The 7,457-nt window shown below is 34.6% G+C and overlaps 1 pseudogene; it reads left to right on the top strand.

Moving 5' to 3' along the window:
* Nucleotides 2,701-7,409, top strand: LOC110265212 (annotated as a pseudogene).

The following is a 7,457-nucleotide window of genomic DNA, read 5'->3' as shown; positions in this document are numbered from 1 at the left end:
GATGAGGTTTGGTCGTCCCTTTATAGATGGTATATTTGGAGAATATCCGTTGAGTTTCCGTTTGAGTAGTGCTCTATTTTTTAGGGATTCTGGATATAGGTTAGGTTATGAGTATTAGTGTTACGAGATTCTCGGTGATGGAGGCTTGCTCGGATAGTTGAGTCTTTCTCGGTTGCTTTGTTATTGGCCGAGGATATCGGTATGGTACAAAACTCCTCCTTTAAGTTGATTTAAAATTATTGCAAATGTAGCACCTTAACTTCAAACAGAATCATTCACGTTGAGAGATTTATCGCAAAGGAGGAGACCTCTCTTTTCTTTACCAATCAAGAAAGTTGAATTGTTCTCTTCAACTTGGGAATCCATGATACTAACACTACCATTTGAAAATTCTTGTGGCCCCTTGGCATCCGTTGTGCTATGGTGATTGAAGTTAGGAGTATCCACACTATTGCAAATATTAGCTAGCTTCGGCATCCTGAGAACTTTGACAGGTAATACACAGCTAAGTTCTTGACGGGTAATACGCAGCACACTCACGTTTTACGATCTTTTTTAATCTTGATGAGTTTTTAACATGTAACATAAATTAGAATAGTCTTTTGACAGAATTAATAATTCGCTGCAAGTTTATTATATGGGATGAAACTCCTATGGTCAATAGACTTTGTATCGAAGTATTTGACAGGACAATGAAAAATATATGTGTTAATAGTCTTGAGCAATCTTTTGGAGAAAAGACATTTGTATTTGGCAATTTTTTTCATTAAATACTACCTATCATATTGAAAGGCAACAAGAAAGATATTGTCAATGCAACAATCTAACTCATCATATATATAGGATATAAGGATATTTGCAAAAGTTGTTGTCATTAACAAAGAACATACGACTCAAAGCGGATGATTCCGATAAAAGCAATAATGATCTAAAATAGTTTGCTAAATAGATTTTGTCAATTGAAAATGACAAGTGTGGTGATTCCTTGGATATGCAAAGCAACATACCGAAAATTGTTTGTTGGAAAAAATTGTTTATTGCATATCAAGAAAAGAACTATATTTACACACACTCTTTAAATGGCGGATAAAATCAACAATTTCATGATGAGTTTGAATCCTGCAGAATCTAAAATTTATTATAATTCTAACACCACATATCAATCAGAAGTGCACAATGACATTTTGCCATCAGTACATACTCCTGAGTTCCTAAATAGTATTAGATGTTCTCATAGATAACATGTTAAAATGAGTTACATTGTTATTTATTCAGGATAAGTATGTGATTGATGCTGATTTATCTATTTTTTTCTTTTTTTTCTTTTTCTCTTTTTTTTTTTTTTTTTTTTTTATTTGTGCCTGTCCTTATTTAATCTTCCAGGTACATGTACGTTTGGTCACTTCTAATATTGAACCATTTTCATTTGTAATTTGAATTTTTTGGAGGGAGATGTTTGCTCTGTTCCTGGTGAATATATGATAAGCTAATTGTTTACATATTAGGGTGGACAATAGGACAAGCTATCATGTACTTATTTGTGTTAGGGTTGGAAGTGAGTCAAGCCAACTCATGAGTCAGTTTGAGCTCGATTCGTTAATAGTTCGATAAGCTAAACTCGTGAACTGGTGAGTCAAGCTTGAGTCTGGAATTGAGCTCATAAATTAAATGAGTCGAGCTTAAACTTGGATAAGTTTAGCTCATTAGCTCGTGAGCTGGCTCGATTTTATATATATATAATACACATATTCTATATGCATTTAATCTATACTTTTAATATTATATATATTAATGATCTTAATTATTTAAAATTTTATATTTGTTTTTTATATATAATTTTGATGTGAAACATAAATAAAAAATTTATAATTTATTGATAGATAAACAATATATAAAATTAATTTTTTAAATTAAAATATATAAATTATAATTTATTGATATAGAATTATATATTATGTTTCTATTATTTGAGTCATCTCGTGAGCTCGAGCCAGTTCATGAGTTTTCGGCAAGTCAAACTTGAACTTAAGAACTATGCTCGATTGTTAATGAGTTGAACTTAAATTTGGTCTAACTCGACTCAACTCGATTCACTTCCTACTCTAATTTTTCGCTAACATCTGGATTTATGTTTTATACTAAGAATTCACCATCAATTAACCACGTGTCTCAAAAATTGAAGTACAACCTGATAATCAGAGGTGACTAATACTTCACGGTTATGTTAGAAAAACATAAAAAAAAATAGTCAGAATTTATTTTATTTAACATTTATTTATTATTATAAAAATTAATGAATACTAAATAAGATAAATTTTTTTTAGCTAAGTGATTATTTAAATAAATAAGATATACTTTTAACACAAAAATCTTTAAAAAAAATATTTTTAATATCTTCATTTGAGTAAGTACTTTTAATGTTTGCCTATTTTGCTCACAGATAAGCCCATAGTCAATAAGAGTTTGGAGATGCATATTTATTAGTAGATTCTGTTGATAGTTGCCTATATGCTCGATGGTAATACCTGTAATTATAGCATTCAATTGAACTGCAAGAAGTTATTTTTTTTCCCTATAATACATTTAAAAGCTACAGCTACTCTTGGCAAAATGAAATCATAGAATAATTAGTAACTATAATATAGCCTTTTAATTCATTATGTTATCCACTTGTACATAAACATATATAATATTCGACATATGGTAGTGAACAAATCACTAACTGGGAATGTATGCAAGTGTTCCGGTATGTCCAACAAGCGCCACAATGTCAGCATTGAGATAGTGTTCTGGCAGGTAAAAAATTATCCAATGGTGATCAGTTAATCACCAACTAATAATGTGTAGACGCAGAATAGTAAAGTTTAGTGTTTCTCTTGTGAAACAACTAATACTACCGGTATTGCTAACTGCTAAGTCAAAGATTGGGGAATATACTAAAAATCAGTATTTATGGTGTTTGTCCAATCCAACTCCAATTTTATTGTTGGGTTTATTGGGTGGATTTTACCTTTTATTTTTTCTGAAATAGGCTAAATTGGACTTGTATGCTCCAAAAATATTTAAAAAAAAAAAAAAACTAACTTTAAAAGTTGGTGTGTATTTTGAAGAGTTAGCCTAGCATTTTTTCTCCAAGTCAAACAAATCAAAGTTATTAAATTTTTTTATTTTCACAATATAATTTATTTGGCCGTCGCTCGGAAGCAATGCGCTATATGGCTCAATAGTATAGTATCAAATGAGCAAGAGTCGCTACATCGGTACCCGGATGTAGTGTTAAATGAGCAAGCGTTCTTGCGTTTTCGTAAACGGACTAGGGTAAATAAACTAGTTCACAAAGAAAAAGGTAAAGGTAAAGGTCGGAGCGACAGAAGATTGAGATTTGGAACATGGAATATAGACACTCTAACAGAAAAATTCATGGAGGTGGTAGATACCAAGACAAGGAGGAAGATCAGCATCATGTGCCTACAAGAAACAAAATGGGTCGGCGCGAAAGATAGAGAGTTTGATACCTCCGAATTCAAATTTTACAGAAAATGTGAAGAATAGGAATGGGATAGGTATTATCGTGGATAAGCAGTGGAAGAAGGATGTAGTGGATGTTAAGAGGGTGGGTGATTGGATCATCTCTATCAAACTTGTGGTGGAAGGAGGTACTTTTCATGTGATTAGCGCCTATGTACCGCAAGTGGGTTCGAATGAGCGACACAAAATAAGGTTTTGGGAAGATCTAGAGAGTTTGAGTCAAGACATACCTTCGAGAGATAAGATTTTCTTAGGAGGGCAAAACTATTTTAGACTTTTCCTCGACCTTTGACCTTTTCATCGCAAATATATGTCTTAAAAAGAGAGACGAACATCTTATAACCTATAGGAGTGGCATAACAAGCTCTCAAATCGATTTCTTCTTGTTGAGGAGAGTCGACCGAAAATTTTACATTAATTGTAAAATTATTTCGAGAGAGAGTTTAACAACACAATGTACGATGCTCGTTATGGATTTTTGCATTGAACAAAAGTTGAGAAAAAGACATCATACGAAGAACTCAAGGACGAGGTGGTGGCAGATAAAAGGTGAGGAATAAAGAAGCTTCCTAAGATGGGTAGGAGAAGAGGCAAAGTGGGAAGGGAGTGGAAGCACGGAGGAGATGTGGAGGGAGATGAAGAAGTTATTAGAAGAACAACAAAAGAAAGTTTTGGTGAATCTAGAGGGATATGACCAAGAGACAAGGAGTCCTGGTGGTGGAATGCGAGTGAACAAGAAAAAGATAAAGACAAAAAGGGAGTGCTTTAAATAGTGGTCTTTGTGCCGCAACGCAGATAATTGGGAAAAATATAAGGTGACTAAGAAATAGACAAAAGTGGTTGTAAGTGAAGCAAGAACAAGAGCATATGAGGGTTTCTACCAGTCTTTAGGCACGAACGAAGGAGAAAAAGGTATATATAGAATTGCAAAGAGCCGTGAAAGAAGAACGAGAAACTTGGATCAGGTTAAGTGCATAAAGGATAAAGATGGAGAGGTTTTGGCTCAAGATGAGAAGATCAATGAATGGTTGAAGAGTTACTTCTACGAGTTATTTAATGAAGGACAGAAGACTCTTCCGAGCGTTGGTCTGTTATGCACGAGGTTAGAAGATCAAAACTTCGACTCTAAAGCGGATGAAAAATGGCAGGGCAGTAAGACCTAATAATATTCCGATTGAAATTTGGAAGGACATTGGAGATAAATGCATCAATTTGTTAACCAACCTTTTTAATGATATTTTAAGGTCAAAGAAGATGACAAATGAGTGGAAAAGAGCACCTTGCTACCTATCTACAAGAATAAGGGGATATACAGAATTGTGAAAACTATAGAGGAATCAAACTCGTGAGTCATACTATGAAATTATGAAAAAGAATGATAGAACGGAGGCTGAGACAAGAGACACAAGTAACAGAGAACCATTTTAGTTTTATGCCAGCAGGCAGATCCACCATTGAAGCTACATACCTGTTAAGAAGGATAACGAAGATATATCGTAGTAATAAAAAGGATCTACATATGGTATTATTGATTTGAAAAAATCGTACGATAGGATGCCAAGGGAGGTCTTATGAAAGGTTTTGAAAAGGAAGAAAGTAAGGATCGCATATATTCGTGGAATTAAGGACATGTATGATGGGGCTACAACTAGTGTGAAGACTCAAAGTGGTGTGACAGAGAAATTTTCTATTTGTATAGGATTACACCAGGGATCATCCTTAAGTCCCTATTTTTTCACATTAGTTTTGAAAGTACTCATAGAGCATATCCAAGAGCCTGTGCTATGGTGCATGTTTTTTGCCGATGATATCGTCCTTATAGGAGAGTCAAAAGAAGACCTATATAAGAAATTGGATTTATGGAGAGAAGCTCTAGAAGTGTATAGTTTGCGCATAAACCATAGCAAGACAGAATATATGGAATGTAAGTTCGGCTGCCGAAGGAGAAACCCTAATAATAGAGAGGTGATGATTGGAGAAAACATCATACGAAAAGTTAAATGTTTTAAGTATCTTAGATGTATCATACAGAATAATGGAGAGATTGAACAGGATGTAAATCATAGGATCCAAGCAAGTTGGTCAAAATGGCAGAGTGCGTCTGGTTTTAAGTGGTTGTAAGTGAAGCAAGAACAAGAGCATATGAGGGTTTCTACCAGTCTTTAGGCACGAACGAAGGAGAAAAAGGTATATATATAATTGCAAAGAGTCGTGAAAGAAGAACGAGAAACGTGGATCAGGTTAAGTGCATAAAGGATAAAAACGGAGAGGTTTTGGCTCAAGATGAGAAGATCAATGAATGGTGGAAGAGTTACTTCTACGAGTTATTTAATGAAGGACAGAAGAATCTTCCGAGCGTTGGTCTGTTATGCACGAGGTTAGAAGATCAAAACTTCGACTACTATCGAAGGATTCGAGACTTCAAAGTAAAAGAGGCTCTAAAGCGGATGAAAAATGGCAGGGCAGTAAGACCCAATAATATTCCGATTGAAATTTGGAAGGACAAGAGATAAATGCATCAATTTGTTAACCAATCTTTTTAATGATATTTTAAGGTCAAAGAAGATGACAAATGAGTGGAAAAAGAGCACCTTGTTACCTATCTACAAGAATAAGGGGATATACAGAATTGTGAAAACTATAGAGGAATCAAACTCGTGAGTCATACCATGAAATTATGGAAAAGAATGATAGAACGGAGGCTAAGACAAGAGATACAAGTAACAGAGAACAATTTTAGTTTTATGCCAGCAGGCAGATCCACCATTGAAGCTACATACCTGTTAAGAAAGATAATGGAGATGTATCGTAGTAATAAAAAGGATCTACATATGGTATTTATTGATTTAAAAAAAGCGTACGATAGGATGCCAAAGGAGGTCTTATGAAAGGTTTTGGAAAGGAAGAAAGTAAGGATCGCATATATTCGTGGAATTAAAGACATGTATGATGGGGCTACAACTAGTGTGAAGACTCAAGGTGGTGTGATAGAGGAATTTTCTATTTGTATAAGATTACACCAGGGATCATCCTTAAGTCCCTATTTTTTCACATTAGTTTTGAAAGTACTCACAGAGCATATCCAAGAGCCTGTGATATGGTGCATGCTTTTTGCCAATGATATCGTCCTTATGGGAGAGTCAAGAGAAGACCTATATAAGAAATTGGATTTATGGAGAGAAACTCTAGAAGTGTATGGTTTGCGCATAAACCATAGCAAGACAGAATATATGGAATGTAAATTCGGCTGCCGAATGAGAAACCCTAATAATAGAGAGGTGATGATTGGAGAAAACATCCGACGAAAAGTTAAAAGTTTTAAGTATCTTGGATGTATCATACAGAATAATGGAGAGATTGAACAGGATGTAAATCATAGGATCCAAGCAAGTTGGTCAAAATGGCAGAGTGCGTCTGGTTTTATATGTGACAAAAAAGTGCCTTTAAAACTTAAAAGTAAATTCTATCGCACTGCTACCATACCGGTTATGTTTTATGGTATAGAGAATTGGGCGGGCAAAGGGGAGCACGGACATAATTTAAGTATGACAGAGATGAAGATGTTGAGATGGATGAGTGGTCATACAGATAGAATAAAGAACGAAGATGAGAGAGAGATAGAGAGAGAGAGAGAGAGAGAGAGAGAGAGTTGGAGTAGCACCTATTGTGAAAAAAATGGTAAAATCGCGTCTCATGTAGTTTGAACATGTGAGAAGAAGACCGACAGAGCAACCAGTCAGGAGGGTGAATGAGATGGAAGATGGATAAGAAGTGAAAGGTAGATGAAGACCTAGAAATACCGTATCATCCATAAGGTAGTTAAACGAGATCTACATATAAACAGTCTTTCTGTAGACATGATACATGATAGAGTTCAATAATATTGTTTGATCCATGTAGTCGATCCTATCTAATGAGATAAGACTTCG

The sequence above is a fragment of the Arachis ipaensis genome, chromosome B08, assembly GCF_000816755.2.
Source record: "Arachis ipaensis cultivar K30076 chromosome B08, Araip1.1, whole genome shotgun sequence".
Taxonomy (NCBI): domain Eukaryota; kingdom Viridiplantae; phylum Streptophyta; class Magnoliopsida; order Fabales; family Fabaceae; genus Arachis; species Arachis ipaensis.
The sequence above is the reverse complement of the archived record's forward strand: the minus strand, read 5'-3'. Positions and strand labels throughout refer to the sequence as shown.